At 37.1% G+C, this 21530-nt stretch overlaps 1 protein-coding gene across 1 annotated transcript in view; it reads right to left on the bottom strand.

The window, feature by feature from the left end:
• Positions 1–17594: 17594 nt before the first annotated feature.
• The window catches only part of LOC120890003 (uncharacterized), a 78727-nt gene continuing 74791 nt past the window's right edge, over positions 17595–21530 (bottom strand). Inside the window, exons 6-8 of the mRNA XM_078044914.1 lie at positions 20652–21189; positions 19831–19977; positions 17595–18039 (exon numbers count right to left, since the gene is read on the bottom strand). The gene's annotated coding sequence lies outside the window, so the exon portion shown is untranslated. The remainder of the gene's footprint in view (positions 18040–19830; positions 19978–20651; positions 21190–21530) is intronic.

Genomic DNA, 21530 nt, shown 5'->3' with positions numbered 1-21530 from the left:
TATACAGCAGAGTTTTACAAAACCTTTAAAGAAGAACTAATACCAATACTTTTCAAGCTACTTCAGGAAATAGAAAAAGAGGGAGAACTTCCAAATTCATTCTACGAGGCCAACATCACCCTGATTCCGAAACCAAAGACACTTCAAAGAAAGAAAACTATAGACCAATATCTCTAATGAACCTAGATGCAAAAATCCTCAATAAAATTTTGGCAAATCGGATACAGAAACATATCAAAAATATCGTATCATGATCAAGTAGGATTCATCCCTGGGATGCAAGGCTGGTTCAATATACAGAAATCAATAAATGTTATTCACCACATCAATAGACTTAAAGATAAGAACCATATGATCATCTCGATAGATGCAGAAAAAGCATTCGACAAAGTACAGCATCCCTTTATGTTCAAAACTCTATAAAAACTAGGGATAACAGGAACATATTTCAATATTGTAAAAGCTATCTATGCTAAGCCTCAGGCTAGCATCACTCTGAATGGAGAAAAATTGAAGGCATTCCCTCTAAAATCTGGAACAAGACAGGGATGCCCTCTCTCATCACTTCTGTTCAACATAGTTCTCGAAACACTGGCCAGAGCAATTAGACAGACGAAAGAAATTCAAGGGAAATTTATAGTTGTAAGTAATTATATCAGAAAAGAAAAAAACAATCTATTTTAAGAAATTAGAAACTGAAGTATAAACTAAACACAAAGCCAGCAGAAGGAATAAAATATTAAATACTTCTATAAAATAATCAAAACCTATAGTAGACATTAGACAACAGAAGGTAAATTTCAATGTAACCTATATGTGGTTATTGGAAAGTGAAGCAAGATTGGCACTAACTCAAAGTTAGATAGGAGTAAGAAGTGCTAGCAACTTATTACGTGATAGGGTGACTATGGACAATGATAATATACTATGTATTTCAAAAGGCTAGAAAGAAAGGATTTAAAATGATTTAACTATAAGGAAATGATAAATATTTAAGGAGATATATATGTTTACCCTGACATATTGTACAATGTATCCATGCATCAAAACATGACATTGTATCCCATAAATATGTATAATTTTTATGTTCTTATGTATCAGTTTAAATGTTGAATAAATGAAAAAAATGTTGATTCTTAGAAAAGACTAACAAAACTGACAAAGATTTAGCTAGACTGATCAAGATTTTAATCTACACAATAGACAGCTATGAAACATTGTGAGCAAAAGAGAATTTTTAAAGATAAGCGTATCTATTGTGTAGATGGTATATTATTGGTGGCAAAAGTATAAAGAGAGTGTAAGAGACTATCACAGTCAACCAAGTGATAACGGACAATGACTTAGTGTTGGATAGGTGTGAGATTACATTCATATTTCTGGCACAAGCAAGCTGTATGATAGAGGTTCCTTTTGTTGACATGGGAAAAGATAGAGGGGGCATACCTATGGCAGTAGAGGCATGGCAGCAAGAGAGTGGTCAAGAGTTCATTTTCTAGTTTCTCAGAGATGATATACAATATTTTATGTCAAAACAAATGTATAATAACAGGTTCAATAAACTACTATAACTTCTTGAACCCAAATCAATACTTAATGTGCAAAAACACTCCTTTCAGTCGGAGGAATACATAAACATCAGGACCCTGAGTTCTAATGTAAAATGATTAGAAGTAGTAGCAAATCAAGAAGTATATGAAAAAAATGGGAACCAATTTGCAGGTTGTGTGTGAGATAGGCACCCTTGGACAAATAAGCTGAAAGCAAAAAATGTTTGGATGCATCTTCATGATGTATACTATAATGAGTAAGAGCATGAGTTCTGAAGCCAAATGTCCAGGTAATAATTCTGCTTTCATTTCTCTGAGTATCCAGTATGACATTAGGCAAGTTACATAGCTAGCTTGCTAGTCTTGTCTACATAATGGAGATAACTGCAACATCTATTTTACTGCATTGTTGTGGATTTTAAATACACTGCAGGATATTTAAGAATCCCTACGGAAATATTAATTATGATGATGATATTCATGATGATGATGGTGGTGATAGTAGTGGCAACATGACTAAAATGATAGCATTTGTCAGGACAGAAGTCTGGAAGTACAGAAAAGTAGAGAGCCTTTTATGTTAAAGAATTTGAATATTATCTTGTTGCAATATATCCCCATGGAAAGGGCTTGATTGTGAAGTAACAATCAATCATAGGTTGAAAGACTCATCCTAATGGCAGTATAGAGAGCAGGTGACAAGGGCACATAGCCAGTGGGAGAGAGGCCAAATAAAAAGACAATATAATTATTCATGAGCCACAAATTCAAAGCAGCACAAAGTCAACTCAATTACAGAATTTGAAGTGTTCCATCATAATAGGTTAGCAGAGTAGGCTTTAAGCAGAGCTGACTGCTCAGAGGAAAATTGCTTCTGTTCTAGACAGCAGCTGCTCCTGGAAACCTGCAGGCCAGCAGAGACTTGAGCTTCAAAAGTGGCCTCTTGCCAAGATGAGATCATTAGGAGGTATGGCTGTGTCATCTGGGACATTAGCCCCTCTCCAGATCTGAGCCTGTCTAGTCACCTACCCTGCCCCTCCAGGCCCCAGCAGAGGCCACTGGGAGCCTCAGTCAGCTGTGCTCCCTCAAGAGCAGAGTGTCTCATTATCAACTTTTTAATGAGGTCACAGACAGTGACTGTTCATTAGTGGATTGGTTAGTTTGCAAACCCAGGGGAGGAAGAGACTGAGGACAGAAGTCAGTGACAATAGAGCTAAGCCCAAGAGTCGCTACTTTGGAGGGAAAGAGGATGAGCTCCTCTTAGCAGAAACTCCTAGGCTTTTACAGTTAGGCCTCTGGGGTCCCTTTCAGACACTATGAGTCTGGAGAGAGAGAGAACTCAAGGGACCAGGACCTGGAAGGAGGAAGTGATAGAAGAGCCAAGTGGTCCCAAGCTCATCCCAGCCCTTGGTAGAGAGTCTTGGGGAAAATCAAACATTCTTCAGGGGTTTTTTGGATGCTTGTGTAGATGAAATAGTGCTCTTGAAATTTTAAATCCTCTTGCCTTTCGTAACCATGGATTTCCTTGCTATTTCCCTTAAATATCCATATGTAGATTTTTTTATTATATTTCAAATACTTTTAAACTATTTTTATCCTTAGGAGTCACTGGCCCTCTTCCCTCCTCCCTTTGTACTCTTAACATTTTATACACTCCCAGGTTCTCAAAAAACCACTGCTGTGGAGATGAAACTTGGGCATTAATTTAAATCTCCCTAGAGAATTAGTGCCAGAGCCTCCTAATTGGGAGTCCCTGCTTCCAGTTAAGCTACAGATTTTCATACACCTTATTCTAATCTATCCTTTATAGTCTCCCTAGAGTTCTTTCCAAATACACATGTGACAATCCATCATTGCTATACTTAAAACCCTTATGATTCACCTTCATCTTCAGAATAAAACTAATGTTCTAAGCTCCCTTATTATAAAATCCTATCTTTCCAATTTCAATTCTTGCCATTCATTCATCCATTCAGCTATGGTTACATTGAATTATTTTCTTTCCCCTTACACATGCATTATTAATCTGTCTAAACATAGTTTTTTAATTCCCCTCATCAATTTAGAGACTAAAATGCCTATATCTACTACTTATGTGTTATGCAAGTTCATACCATTACTCTAAAACTCTATACTTTCATTTTCTTTTAATTTTCAATTGGGATATAATACAATAATAAAATTATATAACATATACATACTAATACTTTATGCAACATAATATACAGTAAAATAAGAATAATGAAAGCCAATCAATTCCACTTGTAGAAAACAATTAGCATTTTCTACAAATCAAGCTGGGAGTTTAGTTATGCAGAATTCTCAAGTAGGTTTACTAAAATTTTATCAGAAGAAATATATGTGAACTTCACTGAAGTAGGGTAAACTAAATAAATAACAATTATTGGCAAGTGAATACGAATTACATATTGTTGAATAAAGTTTCAAGTTATTACCACTGTTTATAAAATAGGATACTTGCTTACAAAGCATAAGTAACTTGTTCCGCAGTAACAATTATTTAAGAGCCAGAGCTAGTTTTCTAATGTATGTCTTAATCCTAAATATTATGTACTTTTAAATAACTACATATGCTTTCTCTAAAATTTAGAATTAGAATCTGAGAATGAGTTAAAGGGGAAATAAAATAAAGTTTTAGAAATTAAAGGAGCCCTTAGGAGAGCAATAACAGGAATTGAAAGAAAATCTTGAGATCAACTTAAATGGAAATGATCTTAACTATTTTATGTATTTGTGGTAATTTACAATACTTATAAAGTAACTTTTATTCTCTGAATGAAAAGGTCATTTGGCACAGAGTAAGAGTTCACTAAAGGGAAGAAATGATTGAGCCTTTATAAGTTTATACAGTTTTCTCTTTAAAATTCCTCCTTGTAATATCTCCTCTCCATAATAAGTTAACTTGCATTGATCTTACAAGATTCAACCTTGATTCTATTCTTCAGAATACAATTCTAGAACATTTCTTCTGGAGAATCTGATTCCTCTAGACAAACCTGAGTTTATTCACCTTTTAGTATCTTGGGCTTATTTAAAGTATTTAAGATAATGTAATTGCACTTTACATGCATTTTATATCAACTGAGTATATGAACAACCTCTCAGTCATGTTCATATTCCTGTAACTGGTGCTCAAATTACACTTAAATGTATGATTAATTCCCAAATTATTATTTTAGCAGTGACATCTCACCCAAATGTATCATCTTTACAAATCCTCCCAAGACATTTCTGCTTAGTTGGTGAAGTATCTGCCTAATGTAGTGCTGTCAAACTAAAAAGCATGAGAGATATCAATTCTTGGTATTAAGAAGTAGAGTACATTGTTGTGAGTACACTGACTGTGTGATTAGAAGACATTGAAAATGGTTTGCAGGAGGGATTTTTAAAGTTTAGAGTTGCAATTTTTAAGGTTTAGAGTTACAAGCAGGAAAAGTTTTAGAATGTCATAAGCAGAGCTTAATCAGCAATTTTAGTGAGAGCTCAGAAGATAAGAATGCTGATAGGAATGCAAACAATGCTCATGAGATTCCAGAGGAAATTAAGGATTCTATTGGGAATTGTGCCAGAAGCTACTCATGTTATAGTCTAGGAAAGAATTTGACTACATTTTGCCTGTGTTCTGAGACTGTATGAGACTGACTTTAAAGTTGATAGACTAATAAAACTGATGGTAGCTAACAGCTTGGGAAGCAGAGGAATCACAAGTTCAAAGCCAGCCTCAGCAATCTAGTGAGGCCCTAAGCAACTTAGTGTGATTCTGTCTCAAGATAAAAAAAAATAAAATTAAAAGACTGAGGTATGCCTCAATGCTTCAGCATCCTGAGGTGCAATCCCTGGTACCAAGAGAAGGAAAAAAAAAAAAACTGGTGGAGGAACTTTCAAGGCAGCACAGCACATTCAATTAGTGACATGGATATTGCTGACAACTTTTAGTCAGATTTACTGTAAGAAATGGGAGCTTTTGGGGCTGGGGATGTGGCTCAAGCTGTAGCGCGCTCGCCTGGCATGCGTGCGGCCCGGGTTCGATCCTCAGCACCACATACCAACAGATGTTGTGTCCTCCGAGAACTAAAAAATAAATATTAAAAAAAAATTCTCTCTCTCTCTCTCTCTCTCTCTCTCTCTCTCTCTCTCTCTCTTCTCTCACTCTCTCTTTAAAAAAAAAAAAAAAAAAAGAAATGGGAGCTTTTTTGTTTTTTGGTTTTTTTTGGTTTTTTTTTTTGAAATTTGGCCAGAAACCTGGGGCCAAAGAAGGTGTGCTCTTTGAAGAGATCACAGCTCCCTAAAGAGATGCTAACTCCTTTGCACAGAGACAATAGGAAAGATAGCTTAAGAGCATCTTAGGAATTTTCAAGACCACATCCACTACAGTAAGGATACATAAGGGGAAAATCTTATGTCTTTTATGAGAAAAGTTCATGGGAGCACTCTGCTTGAAGTGGGGCTTGGGAAGTTGTTTCAACATGCTGAGCCATTCAGGCACTCAGAAGCACTGCTACTATGATTCTGTGGACCCAGGTACTACCAAAGCTCACAGAAGACCTTGAACTCATCCACATGGTGCTGGTTCTGTAGACAAGATACTGAAGTTAAAAGTCATGGAGACTTTTTCTGAGATTCAAAGTAAGACCTGGGAGGCCAAGAAAGATGTAGCAGGGTCAGAGTCCCTCAGACTGCTCCTGAGAGGGTAATGCATAAAGATGTGAAAGGGAAGCCAAACTGCAATGGAGAATTCTGAGGTTAAGAGATGCCAATGTCATGGATTCACTGCCGAATAAAGGTGCTGACATGGAGAGACCAAACTAAAAGAGAGGCTGTTAGGTGCAGGACAAGCTGAGGAAGTTGTCTGCAGGTCATGCCAAACAAAGTTAGCTGCAGGATGACCTGGCCACTCAAATCCTCTGTCTGGTTCTTTATCACCTATTTGCTTCAAGCCCAAATGCCCAAGACCCTGCTCAAGGCTGAGCACTTCGAAATCCCCCTACCCCACCCCGCTCAAGGCTGAGCACTCAACTCCCCCGCTCAAGGCTGAATACTTAACCTCCCTTGTGCCAACAAGGCAGCTTGCAGACCCAGAAACCCCATTAGATTTGGGCTATAAAAACTCCCTCCTGCTGGCCCCTCTCTCTCTTGCTTTCTCTGTCTCTCTCTTGCTCTCTCTGTCTCTCTTGCTCTCTTCCTCTTGCTCTCTCTTTCTTCTTGTGTGATCTCTCCTCCTCCTCCTCCTCCTCCTCCTCCTCCTCCTCCTCCTCCTCCTCCTCCTCCTCCTCTTCCTCCTCTGTTTCACTGCTGCAATAAAGATCTCTTGGTTGCTCCAAGTGTTGTGGTCACTTTCCTTTCAGAGGCCATGTGTATAACCTGTCAAGGCCAGAGGGGTCAGGCTGCACAAGCCCTTTGGAAAGCATATTTCCCTGCCACATGTCCTAAATTCTATAAGCAGAGTTTCCAAACTGGTTTGCCTGACTGGGTTTCAGTCTTGCTTTCCCCATTTCTTCTTTTCCTGCTCCTAATTCTCACTTTGGAATGGGAGTGTTCACCCTGGCCACTATATATTGGATATAAATAACTTGCTTTTGATTTTTACAGAGGCTTATGCTAAGAGTTCAACTTGAATCTCAGAGGACATTTTTAACTTGGGCTTTGGGGAAATGCTAAAACTGTTAAGACTATAGGACTCTTGTAAATAAATGAACTAAATGTTGTTTTGTTTTGTTTTTGCTTTGTGAGATTGACATGAGTTTTTGTGAGCCAGAGAGAGTATTATGGTTTGGATATGAGGTATCCACCAAAAGTTCCTGTGTTAATACAGGATGTTTGGAGATAAAGTGATTGGATTATGAGATTGTAACTAATTATTCCATCCAAGTTCAAATAGACTGACTAGGAGATAACTGTAGGCAGGTGGGTCATGGCAAGAGGACGTGGGTCACTAGGGGTGTACCCTGGAAAGGTTTATCTTGCCTGTGGCCATAACCCTCCCAACTGCCCCTTTCACTCTGTTTCTTGCCATGAGCTGGGCCCTTTCACGGTGATGTGCTGCCTCAAGTTAGACCCAGGGCAATGCAGTCAGCTATCTATAGACTGAGACCTCTGAAATTATGACTAGCCTAAGGCTGGACAATATAAATATAAAAATCCTATACTAAAGAAGTCTATTTAATAGTCTTTCAGTAATTGCCTATTTCTCCACTTCCGGATTTTGTTTGTAGTAACTACATTATCTTATGTACTTAAAGGTTTATTCATTCAGTGCCTGGTTTCCCACATTCAAATGTAATCTTTATGAACACAAAGAATTTTTTGTTTTGTTCATTTTTGTATCTCAGCATCTAGAGCAGTGCCTGACATGTTGTAATCATTATATATATATATATGTTTAATAAATGTACAATTTGCTATATGATAAGTGATAGTAACATATTAATTATATATGCAATAGTATAACATTAAATAAATATTAATATGTCCAATGTCATCATATCAACCCTCTAAAACAAGCCTAATTATCTTCATCTAAACACATGGAAATTGAAACTCAGTTCAACAAATCACTAAACATAACAAGTCTACGAGTTTAAGAGCTGGCTTTAAACATAGGTTACTTAGAATCCAAAATTTTTTCAACACAATCCTACATTCCTGGAGTATAGTTTTCCTTTCTTGAACTTCATCCTTTTGCTGTCTGACATTTCTTAGAGCCCCAAAGGACAGTAGATTCAAGAGAGGTCAGGTTCTCATGAGGAAGGGAAGGAAAAATAACTAAGGTGAGCTTTTGGGGGGAAATACAGGTTCCAGCCCTTCAACCAGCCCCCAAGGACAAAGGGACACAACTGGGAATAATTCTAAAGTCAAGACTGGGAGCATGGCCAACCCATACAGTGTGCTTGCATGCATTTGACACAGAAGGCAGCATGACCTAGCTAAAACTATAGCCATTAATGGCTCAGCCAGGAGAGGGAGTAAGACATCTCTTCTTCCTCTCCTGGTTTTTCTGAAACACATTTGGAGCTCTTGGGTTACCAAAGGACATGGATGAAGCATGAATGCTGTGTAAAGTTGATCAAGGAAGACGGCCCTATTGGACCCAGGTAAGGCTCCTTACCAAGGGCCAAATCAACCCCAAGTCCCTTTCTAGATTAAGTTGCTCAACTGCACAAAGTTTGGACAGGTTTTGGTGAAACATCTATTTGTGTGTCTATACAAGATTTCATTAGTTCCTCTCTTCTTAGGTTTCTTTGCCTATGTCATAGAATAAAAAATGTAAGGCCACAGGGGGAAAAAAATTACTCAGTAATTTTCTTCTCAAATTCTGTCCTTTAAAACTCTCTGAGCTAGAATAATTTCAGTCCAAGCAGCTTCCACAAGACACACCCCCTCCAGATCTTAATTTTCCTTCCATTAACTCAGCCAAGACTTGCTTCAGTGAGCATTTGTGAGGCAGAAGACATCAGAGCACACTACTTCTATTGTGGAGGTTTTTAAACAGTGGGCTTCTATTCCTGGTATGGTCAAATGATTAGCAAAGGGAAGCTCCTGGAAAAATCCAGAGTGCCTGGCAAGGAGGCTTGGGCCAACAACGGAGCATCAGCTCCCTGGTTTCAGGCCCTGGTTTCAGCCATTGGCTGCTGGATGCTTGGGTCTTGAACTCGGTTCTGGCCCCTCTCAACTCCCTGCTCCTGTGTAACAACATATTCTGTTAGAACACTAGTTCTAACAGTTCCCCAAAGACAGCTCCCTGCTCTATGTAAGCCCAGTGAGGCAGTTGGCTTCCCTGAAAGTTCACATCTCCATATTTCTAGAGGTACTGGCAGGAGTGGCGGCTCAGTGCAGGAAAATTATCCAGTGCCCAGGCCAAAGCCTATTCTGGGTTCAGACTTGGTGGCATGTGGGTCTCTGGACATGCCCCCCTGGGAATCAGGGATCCCCATTTGACAGACTGCCATAACTTCAGCTTCCCTACCAGGCCAAGGTGTGTACCTGGTCTAGAAAAAGGAGCAAATCATTCAGTCTGTTATGGACTGCACATTTTTACAGTATTGTCCTGTAGTTGACCTCAGAAGCCATACCCAATTATGTGGGAGAAAACTTCATATGCTTCACAAATTGATTGAAGAACCTAATAGGATTAAGTTGCAAATGGAACAATCCTGAAGGCATTGTTGAAATTTCTTGGTTTTGATTGAATTCCATAGTGAAAATGTGGATGTGTGTGAGTGGGATGGAAGGCAGGCTCCAGTTCTTGGCAGTTTCAGTTCACTGTAAAAATTATCTCCTTATTTCGGATAAACATAGACAAATTAGCTGGGCTTGGTGGTGCACTTCTGTATCCCAGTGTCTTGGGAGTCAGAGGGAGGAGGATCTTGAGTTCAAGGCCAGCCTCAGCAAGGGCAAAGTGCTAAGCAATTCAATGAGAACCTGTCTCTAAATAAAATATAAAAAAAGAAAAAAGCGGGGGGCGTGGGGGAGGGTGGGGGGGCTGGGCATGTGGAGATGTGGATCAGTTCTCAAGTGTCCCTGGGTTCAATCTTTAGTATACCCACAAACCAACAAACACATAGTGTAATTATCATGTCAAATTTTGCACCCATTCCCAGCCCCCAGCCCACCCCCCCACACTGGTGCTAGTGATTTAATCTTAGGCTTTATCACTGAGCTTCCTCTTCGCCCTTTTTATTTTCTGTTTTGAGACAAGATTTGGCTAACTTGCCTAGGATGGCCTCAAACATGTTTTTCTTCCCTTAGTCTCTTCATTTGCTGGGATTGCCTGAATGGATCACTGCACTCAGCTAATTCTCCCCATATGTGCAGGGATTACCTGGTTTTAGAGACCAGACTTAGTGGTGCTGGATCATTGTCTTAAGACCATAAGCTAATTCATCCTGGAGCTGAATGGAGAAACTAAGTTTTAAAGCATACATAGCTAAGTGGGGAAATGAGTAAGGGAGCAGGTTGTGTTGAGAAGAGGAAAATGCTATGGCTATTTAGAATTGTAATTTTTCTAATCTATGTCCAAATTTCCTGCATCAAAGGGAATCTAAGTTTGCTATGATTTTTCTGTCTAAAGGGATAATGAATGGAGTTAATGTCACATTATCCACAGTGTTTTTTTCAGGATCCCCAACCTTTTTGATGTAAACATGCATATTTTATCCTGAGTTATTCCCCTTTACCTCCTCTCCCTTTTCATTGCAATTTCTCCCATTTCTATTTTATTTAAATGTGTATTTAGCCAGGTGTGATGGAGCTAACCTGTAATCTTAGTGACTCAGGAGCCGGCAACAGGGGAATTTAAAGTCCAAGAAGAGTCTCAGCAATTTAGGGACACCCGTGTGTGCACGCGCATTTGTTTGTGTGCATGCATGTGTGCATTTTCTTCTCCTAGCTTCAGAAAAAATTCTTTTCCAGTAAGGCTCATCTCAATGTGCCAGAGGGAGTTCATGTGTGGGTTAATTTGGCCATGAGATCTGTAAGTGTGGCAGTGTATCTTGGTTCCTTGTTCATCTGGATACATTAAATTACCAAAAAATGCACATCTAAACCCTCAAGTTCAGTATTACTTTCTCCATACTTAAGTATGTCTGCAAAAATTCAGCACTTTTTTAGGTATATGGACCTGTGTCAGCCCCATTGTTTGGCCTCGACACATCTACCAACTCTACCATTTTAACAGTGGAATGGCACAAATTGTTTTGTTTTTGTTTTTTGTTTTTGTTTTTGTTGTTTTTTTTGTTTGTTTGTTTTTGGTTACGAAGACTGATTCCAAGGGTACTTACTACTGAGTCCATCCCCAGGTCCTTTTTAAATTTTTATTTTCAGACAGGGTCTCACTAATTTGCATAAGACCTCACAAATTTGCTGATTGTGCCCTTGAACTTGGGATCCTCCTGTTTCAGTCTTTGGATTACAGGCATGAACCACTATGCCCAACCACATTGCTTCTTTAAAGTGACATTTTTCAGATACTTATTGGCCCTTTGGATATGAATACCCTTTATAGCCTTGGGAGTTTCTTTGTGTTTTAAAATGAATACAAAGATTTGGATCTCTTTGAATCTATCTGAGGTTGACATCTATTTAACAAGGAACTTTCAGATCTTCAAAGTCCATCTGTATCAAATACCAACTCTTTAGGTGGTAGGACCAAACTTTTTCAAATCCTGTCTTCATGCATGGGCTACTTAATGCATCAAAAGGAAGTATTTTGGAGCATTTAAAAAATATCCAGTTATCTCCATATGCAGAAGTAGGTAGCTATACCTTTAAAAAATTCAGTCTTTTGCTGAAATATGTTCAAAATATCATTTATTTGTGGTATGAGCAACAAAAATACTTGAATCTAATCAACACTTAGCTCATTTTCCGAAATCATGGGAAGAAAGAGTAACAGACTAAATTAAACAGCAAAGATACACACAGATAAACACAAACTGAGATACACCATAGGTATTTGAATTTCAAATTTGACTTTCAAACAAGTTAATGGCCCAAAAAGTAAAAAAGTAAAGGATCCTGCTCTAGATGAAAATTTCTTCATGTTAAGAATGACTTGACATTATGGTCTGGTCCCTGCAATTGAAAGGAATACATACATAAACCTTTCAAAGACTATTTTGTAGATAAACCAAGAAATTTGTAAAGGAGTCAGACATTGAATGACGGCTTTATTTTTATAAGACTAATGATCTATCATTAAATATTTCCCTAGTAGGTTTAGGCTGCTATAAAAAAATAGTGCCATAGATTGTCTTATAAAATAAAGATTTATTTCTCATAGTTCTGGGGGATAAGAAGTCTAAAATCAGGGTGCTGGCAAATCCAACATCTGGTGAGGATCCACTTCCTGGTTTGCAGACAGCAGAATCCTCCTTGTGGTTTCATGTGAGAAAGGCGGCTAGGTAACTCTCTGACCTCTCCTTAACTAGGCACTAATCACATTAATGAGAGCCTCCATCCTTAAGAACTAATTATCTCCTACAGGTCCCAATTTCTAATACTATCATGGGTATTAGGGCTTCAACATTTGAATAGGAAGAGGTGGGGGAGCTAAGGGTCTGTTCGTGGCAATTGTGATGAAGAAGATAATGGTATTGTGTGTATGTAGGTAAATATTCACATATAGTTGGAGATGTTTATACAGCAAGGTCTTTATTGATGAAATATTAATGTTTAATATATGCATTAAAATACTTCAGAATAAAATAGAAAAGAAACAAAATAAGGAGCAAGTATAGAAAATGCTGATACTTGTTGAATATGGATGATGTGTATATACATGTGGTATTATTATAGTATTCTGCTTACTTTCACAAAGAAACATTTGAACAACAAGAAAAGAGGTTCATTGTAAACACAGCTCACAGTTCTAGTCCTCCTTGGAGGTCATCAACTTTGGAGCTTAGGCTTTAAGAATTATTCTATGCCTAAACTGCAAGAAATAAAATCAAGAATCAATAAATGGGAGGGTATCCAATCAAAACGCAAAGGCAACAATCAAGGACGTGAAGAGAAAGCCCACAGAATGGGAGAAAATCTTTACCACCTGTATACCTCAAATAGAGCACTAATCTCCAGGATATATAAAGAACTCAAAATTTTTTTTTTGAAGACATTAGTCTCATTGTTCATTTTTTTAATATTTATTTTTAGGTGTAGATGCACACAACACAATGCCTTTATTTTTATGTGGTGTTGAGGATTGAACCCAGGTCCTTAACATGGGAGGGAAGGAGGGAGGGAGGGAGGGAGGGAGGGAGGGAGGGAGGAAGGGAGGAAGGAAGGAAGGAAGGAAGGAAGGAAGGAAGGAAGGAAGGAAGGAAGGAAGGAAGGAAGGAAGGAAAAAAGAAAACAATAACAACAAAAACACAAATAACTCAATAAATGGGCAAAGGAACAGAACAAGACTTCACAGAACAAATATAATCAGACAATGAATATATAAAAAATGTTCAATGTCTCTAGAATTAGAGAAATGCAAATCAAAACTACACTGAAATTTCATCTCACTCCAGTCAGAATGGCAATTATTAAGAATACAAGTTACAGGGGCTGGGGTTGTGGCTCAGTGGTAGCAAGCTTGCCTAGCATGCATGAGGCACTGGGTTTGATTCTCAGAACCAAGTTCAAATAAGTGGAATAAATGTCCATCAACAACTAAAAAAAAAAAAAAAGAATACAAGTTACAATAAATGTTAATGAGAATATAGGGGGAAAGGTAAACTCATCCATTGCTGGTAGGACTGCAAATTGACGCAACCACTATGGAATGCAGCATGGATATTCCTCAGAAAACTTGGAAGGGAACCACCATTTGACCCAGTTATCCCACTCCTTGGTGTATACTACAATGTATATAAAGCGCAATGTCTCTATTCTGGTTCCAGAGAAGAAAATCTGCTCCAGAACACCCAACCAGACACATTCATTGGTACAAGGGCAGGCATGTGTACTACATTGGACCAATGAGAGTAAAATCAGCATTCCACAGTGACACAGCCACATCAATGTTTATAGCAGTTCAATTCACAATAGTTAAACTGTAGAACCAATCTTGATGCCCTTCAACAGATGAATGGATAAAGAAAATATGGTACATATGATATGCACAATAGAATATTACTGAGCTATAAAAAAATGAAATTATGGTATTTGCCAGTAAATGGTTGGAACTAGAGATTATCATACTACGTGAAATTAGCCAATCCCAAAACAGTAAAGATGGAATGTTCTGATATGTGGATGCTAATAGGCAATAACAGGGGGGGTGTAGGGAAGAATTAAAGTACTTTGGACTAGAGAAAGGAGAATGAAGTAAAGGGAGAGGGGGTGGGAATAAGAAAAACAGTAGAATGAATAGGAAATTTCTTTCCTATGTTCATATATGAATACATGACCAGTATAACTCCACATCATGTAAAACCACAAGAAAGTTATACTTCATGAATGTATGTCAAAATACATTCTACTGTCATGTGTAATTAAAACAAATTTAATATAAATGTTTATAAAAAATCATTCTATGTATTAATAGTTACATAACTGTTCATGAGCTCATACATTTGCTCCATTTTACTTTGCAATTCTTACCGTGGAAAATTGGGTATGTATGTAGAGAGCTAATTCATTCTTCTTAATGTGAATGTGATTCCATTTCAGTTTTGTGTTTGTTACTAACATTAATATTTATTTACAATTGTGTTATTTCTTAAATTTCCTTTTTATTACGTGCATGCTGCTACTAGTTAAGTAAAACAAGACTAGTTCAGATGGTAATTTGTAGTTGGAGTTATTAAACAAATGTTAGAACAGTTTAATAATATTTAATAATTTTGTCATACTCATGATAAGTAGGATATTTCTAGTTGTTTTATCTACCAGTAATATTACTCTGAATTTCCTGCAGCCTAAGACATTTTTCTTCAATTTTATGCAGTTTTAAAATTGAATACAGTTAAAATAAAATGCACTTTGACTCTCAGCTCTGCTTTTATCAAGCCCACATTGCACTGACTCTTCGTATATTTACAAGGTGATGACAACATGCTAAGTAGTCTCTCATCAAATGCATTGGAGCACGGCACACTTAGGACTTCTGCTAACAGCACAGAAGCAGGTGTTAGGCTTAGGTAAATTTATTTTCAGATCTTAAAAAAAAACTGTCCACCCATCACAGTTTTAATAAATGTTGATTTATCTGTTCATTTTCATAATAGATAAAATGGATTCTATGTTTTTTTAAAAAAAAATCATTGGAAACATTATTTCCTGCTTTTCAATGAAGCACACATGATCAATTTGGCAAAAAAGGGGCCATTGAGCCTGGAGCCATTACTAATGGGAAAATCATACATTTTGACCCCTCCAGGTCTTCCATAACCTATTCAGAACATTGAGCAAATGGGTATGTCTGAGTAGCTGATAATTTTTTTCTTCTCAAAATTAATGCAATGACATTATCCTGTGACAAGAAAGGAACATATGTTCTGAGGAGAAAATACATTTTTCCCAAAGTGAAAAAAATACACAACCTTTTTAAGGAAGCATTTTTATTAACCAGAAAATTATAAATACAAAATTACTTTCAGGATGAAATGCATATTTTTCAGTTTCAAAGAAAAAAATAATAAAGATAAAGCTAGAATTCTTGTTTAATTTTCTCTTTTCTTCTGTAGGAGTTTACAGTAACATGAAAAATTGAATATTAAAAATTGTAATTGTTTAGGTTATTTTCAGGAAAGAAGACTAAATTTTAACTTTAAAAGCAATTTGCACTGTTTAATTTGAATATATTTACATTGAATCAGGAAATGATTAAATGACACCTAGAAACTCAGTAAGATATAACATATGATGGGAATTTGTTTTACTATCACCTAACACATGGCGGTGTGATATGATAAATTTATTTTTATCTACTAAGGGCTACAGATGGTACTCATCATCATCTCATACTCACCCTCATGATCATCAGACAAAAATTCTGTACATCATGTAGTTTTTTACCATTTAGTCAGCAATTTATCAGGCATTGCGAGAAGTTGGAAAGAGATACCCAAAATGCAATATTTCTACATTACTCTACTAATTTCCCCCCAAACCTCCATGTGGTCAACCTAAAACATACTTCTTGATCTCATGATGAAATAATAATTTCAAATGGATTTTAAAAATTGACAGAATTGCCTTCTGTTATAACTTTAAGCACTTGCTCCTAGAAGCTTTGACATCCCAGGCCCATGTCCATAGGATGTTGGTTCAGCCTTAGTTTATTCCCTCACATCTTACTGTGTTACTGAAAGCCTAAAGTAGAATATGAAATTCTTTATGTAGAAGGGGACTTGTGGTGACTAACATAATTCCACTAATAGTGTACTAATAATAGCTACCACACACTGAAGAAGTATGACCTCCAGGCACTATGCTGAAAACCTTTCTATACTTATCATTCAATCATAACAACAACCGTTTGCAATCACTATTGTATCCCCAAGGAACAGTAAGGATATAATGGCTTATAAATGTTCATTTTCTCATTCATGCTCACTCTATGAACTCATTAATTATTTGCTCAGTATCCACTCACTTTTCTTCTTACACCTCAATTATTCTTTTCAAGATTCTATATCTTCCCCACTCTCAGTCAAAATAAAGATGACTCTGTTCTGGCTCCAGAGAAGAAAATCTGCTCCAGAACTACCCAACTAGACACATTCATTGGCATGTGTACTATATTGCATTGGACCAATCAGAGTTAATTCAAGGAATGTTGGTGCTTTGGGTGACTATTATAGCTTGAATGTCAAATGTTCCCCAAAGGCCTATGCATTAAAGACTTGGTTCTCAAAGTGGTCCCATAGGGAGGCTGAGGAACTTTTGGGAGATGGAGACTAGTACAATGTCTTTAAGAGGACCTTCATTGGAGGAATTCCCAAAAAGGGCATTTTGGGACCTTAGCTAGCCCTGTCTGTTTTCCAACTCATGATTTGAGCAATTTCCTCCCCCATAAGCTCCCCACCATCGCCATGTACCTTTTCTCTTTATAAGTTAATTATTTCAGATATTTTACTATGGTAATAGGAAGGTGGCTAACACAGGGACTCAGTAGACTCCTTTCTGCAGAGATTGCTGGGCACTAAGATATAATTCTAGAGTTCATGGTGGCTATCTTGCCATAATTCAGGGAGAATCCAGAAGGAATGAGAAAATTTTTAGTATAGATCATGCCTGAAGTGAGACTACCCTTGTATTTGGGGTTATATACATAAGCAAATTTCTTTTTTTTTAATTTAAGAACTAATTGAATAGATTTTTCTGCCTTTTTGCACTAGAATGAATGACCCAGACCCTAAGCTGATACAAGGCAGAGTAGAAGTTAAACCCAGATTCCTGTTTTAATCCCCTTTCATCACAGTGTCTGGATTTAATATTTAGTTACTTCTAAGGAACTTAAACAAACTAGAAAAAAATCTAGTCACAGAAGTTGCCTTGGGTTATGTTCCTCAGAATCAGACATTGAGTCAAAGATTTATCTGCAAATAATTTATGAAGGACACATTGCCAGAGTAACTGACAGGAGTTGGGGGAGTAGAACATGAACAGAGAAGAAACCAAGCAAAGCTGAAATTTCCAGTAAAGTTCCAACTTCAATCTGATGCCCAAGGTTGTTTTGGGGTGTACGTTTCTTATTACTGCAATTTGTCCTACTTCCACAAGGGGAGTTGAGCTTACTGACCATGGACCAGTCAGCCACTAACTAATGGGCAACCCTGGGTGGAAGGAATGTATGTTCCCAATATCTGTCTGTTCTTCACAAGTCCTGGAGATGAAAGAGCACGAGTAATCCAAGAAGAGTCCCTTGGAGAAGGGCCATTAGACGCAAAGCCTTGACAGTCTACTACAGGAAGGTAGTCCAATTGGAGGGGTCTTTCCTGCATACATCTGGCATAATCATCTTTTCTTGACCAAGATCCTGAAAGTCAAAAGCATATCAACAGGTGATGTAAAGTACAGTTTGTTTCTATATCTTCATTTTCCATTGACGGAAACTTTCCGAATCTGTGATTTTCTCACATTTCCTTTAATTTTAGAGACCATAGGAGAGAGGTCTCAGGAGGAATCAAATATTCCTTAGACTTCGTAGATTCCAGACAGTAAAAAAAAATGTTTCCCTTATTTAAGCCACAAATTCTGTGGTATTTTTTATAACATCCCTAACAAATTAATACACATGTCTATCCAAACTATTATGTCCTTAGTTTTTTATTCCAATATCCATTCCTGGGTATGTATGCAGAGATGACTATCTGGCAGAATAACAATCTGTCCTCTGCTCAGTGTTTTGTGCTTACTGAGTTAGGCATTTCAGAAACAAACTCCAGAATGGAATGATATAGCTCATCCAGGAGAAACATTAAATAGACTTTCATTCCACATTCCCTGGTACTGTGTTCTCATCAGTCAGGAGATTATTCTCAAGTCTATAGCACTGAGAAACCAGCCATATCAGCATGAGGACCAGATGCACTAAAACTAGGATCCAAGTGCATTTTTTTTTTCAGAGCATTAGTTAAGGCTGGGATGGAGGGCAGGTTAAATGGCCCTTTAGTCTTAGGTCTAATTTTGGCTCACCAGTTCTATAAGTGCTACTTAGGAATGCTAGGTTAACAGAAGTCAAATAATCTCTGTCATGTCTATCATTCTGAAAAATAAATCTAGAAAATCAAAGTCATTCATCTCTTTTAACTGCCTTCCAAAGGAAAAAATTTCTTAATGATTTTTTATTGGAATAGTAAGTTCAGCAAATAAATCCAGAGGCCAAATAAAGCTTTTCTAAATAAGAAATAGAAAAATGAGTTAAAATATTAGAACAGAGAAAACAGAATGGCTAGGTGCATCTCTTTTTTAAATCCTAGTAATGTCCCTGAAGTACAGAGTGCCTCCGAGTAGGCACCCAACATCTTTCTTGACCTTCTCTATTTAAACCTCATAGAAACATGGGAAATAACCTGGGGAAGGAACTGAAGGGCAGAGAAGTCACTAGGTATCTTGCCTTGGATCAAAACAATAAATGAACAGAATAGAAAGTTTTAGAGCAGTTCTTATATGTAGCATCTAATGGAAATATTCAGAAAGCTAAAAGGCAATTTAGATTCTGGTTGATAATATTGTATCGATCAAGAACACCATATTTAATTCACTATATTAACAAAACCATAGTTTTTTATTCAATAAAACTTTAAGTTGTATTCCTCATAATTTATTAACCTTAATCAAATACAAAAAGCCAAAGGCAGGAATAGAAGCAAATTTACTAAGTGTAGGTCACTCTTGAGAATATGCAAAGAGAAAGAGCTGGACTATTTCCTTTAGATTCACAGGTGATTTAGTTTTTGTGATCTCATCAGGAATTAGAATGAGAAATTCACCAAGCAATTCTTTCCCATTATTTATTCAACTAGAAAAAAATCCAGCAATCTACAGATACCGGAAGGTCTGTATGAGTTGGAGGTACATATCAAGGTAGGAAACCACCCTAACTGTGATGGTCATGGTCTGTGTCAATTTGTATAGGCTGTAGTCACCAGTTACAGCATCAAACATCAATCTAGTTTTGCTGTGGAGGTAATTTGTAAGTCTGACTAAAATCCATGATCAAGTGACTTTAAGTTTAAGATATTATTCTAGATGAATGGGGTGGACCTGATTCAGTAACTTAAAGACTTTAGGAGCAGAAGTGCCTACCCTAACGAAAAAATCTCACCTGGGGACAACAGCTTGCATGCCTGCAAAAAGTTGCAGCCTACCCTTCCGGATGGGCTATTGTATTCAGAAGTGACGACCCAGCATCCACAATACTCTAAGCCAATTCATATACACAATTGGTTCTCCATGTCTGTGTATTCTGCATCTGAGGATTCAAACAACCACAGATAAAAAATAGTTTAAAAAATGTGTCTTTACTAAACACATATTGACATTTCTCTTGTCATTATTCCTCCCCAAATACAGTGTTACAACTACTTACACAGATGTCTTTTAGAGTATATATGAGGATGTATATAGGTAATATGCAAATACATACAATATTTTATATTAGAGACCTGTGCATCCATAAATTTTGGTATTCATTGGGGGTGGGGAACTGGAGCCAATCCCATGCAGATACCAAGGAACAACTATATGTAAATGCCTATGGACAAGCATGTGTGTATGTATACATATATATATATGTTTTATATAAATAATATATACATAAATATGTATGTATATAGATATATAGGACCCTCCTGGTCCTGCTTCATTACTTGAATTCTGTGTACTAATTAGAGAATTAAAAATAATTGTTAACTAAGTAAAAAGTTATTAGCTAGGTAACAGTGCAAAACAGAACTCAGAGCTATCACAGAGTTAAAAATTAAGTTTTAATAATTATTAAAATTAAAAATTAAGTTGTAATAATTATTAAAACTGAAGAGAGATCCAAAGGGCCTAATAATGGCTTTACTAGAGCCCTCTAGTAAAACTAGAGGACTAGTTGACTGATTTCAGTGTTTCTGAGTATACACTGTGAAAATAACTCACAGAAAATGAGAAAACTGAATTGCCTTTAGTTGCTGCTGACTGGAGTGAAGAAGCAAGGACAGATGATGCTCATGGGAAGGACAGGCAGACAAGTAGGAAGCTCAAAGGGGGATAGCCGCACTGTCTCCTACACGCTTCCATTCTCCTTTTAGTGCTCCCAACATTGGAACCTGAAAAGAGAATGCAGATGGCAAAAATAAAGTGCAGAATCCCTGTCTCAGCAAAGCAAGGTGGCTTAGAGTACACAGAGCCTGGTTTCCCACTGAAAGACAATTGCTTAATTATGGGATCAGAGTTCTGTATTTCTCAGAACATATACTTTTGGCAAAATAGCTTTCCAAAGTGAAACAAACCAACAGAAAGCACACAATTGGATATTTCTGTAGCTTACCATTTCTTGAGTTTCCCATTTTACTAGAAAGAATGAAATTTCCTACTTTTTTAAAAAAAGTAGTCACTTAGGGTGCGGGGGTTGTGGCTCAGCTGTAGAGTGCTCGCCTAGCACATGAGAGGCCCTTGGTTTGATCCTCAGCACCACCTAAAAATAAATAAAATGAAGGTATTGCGTCCAACTACAACGAAAAAATAAATTTTAAAAAATGCGTAGGCACTTAAACCCTCTTCTCCTTAACAATTCACTTCACATTCAAGACCTTGTAGATGAATTTTCATTGTGATCCTTAAATATCAACAATAATCTCTCTAATTGCCAAAATATTTTTTATAATACTTAATGAAGCCAATTATATTCTTTGAATATGGGTCAGAACTGAAGACAGAATAGGATTCAATGCAGTTTACTTAAGAGTTAGTATTCTCCCTGTTTAGGGAAACGTACTGGTGGGAATAGAAATCAACACAATTTAAAGAGCTAGATAT

The sequence above is a fragment of the Ictidomys tridecemlineatus genome, chromosome 4, assembly GCF_052094955.1.
Source record: "Ictidomys tridecemlineatus isolate mIctTri1 chromosome 4, mIctTri1.hap1, whole genome shotgun sequence".
Taxonomy (NCBI): domain Eukaryota; kingdom Metazoa; phylum Chordata; class Mammalia; order Rodentia; family Sciuridae; genus Ictidomys; species Ictidomys tridecemlineatus.
Note: the sequence above shows the minus strand (reverse complement) of the source record. Positions and strands in the feature narration are given on the sequence as shown.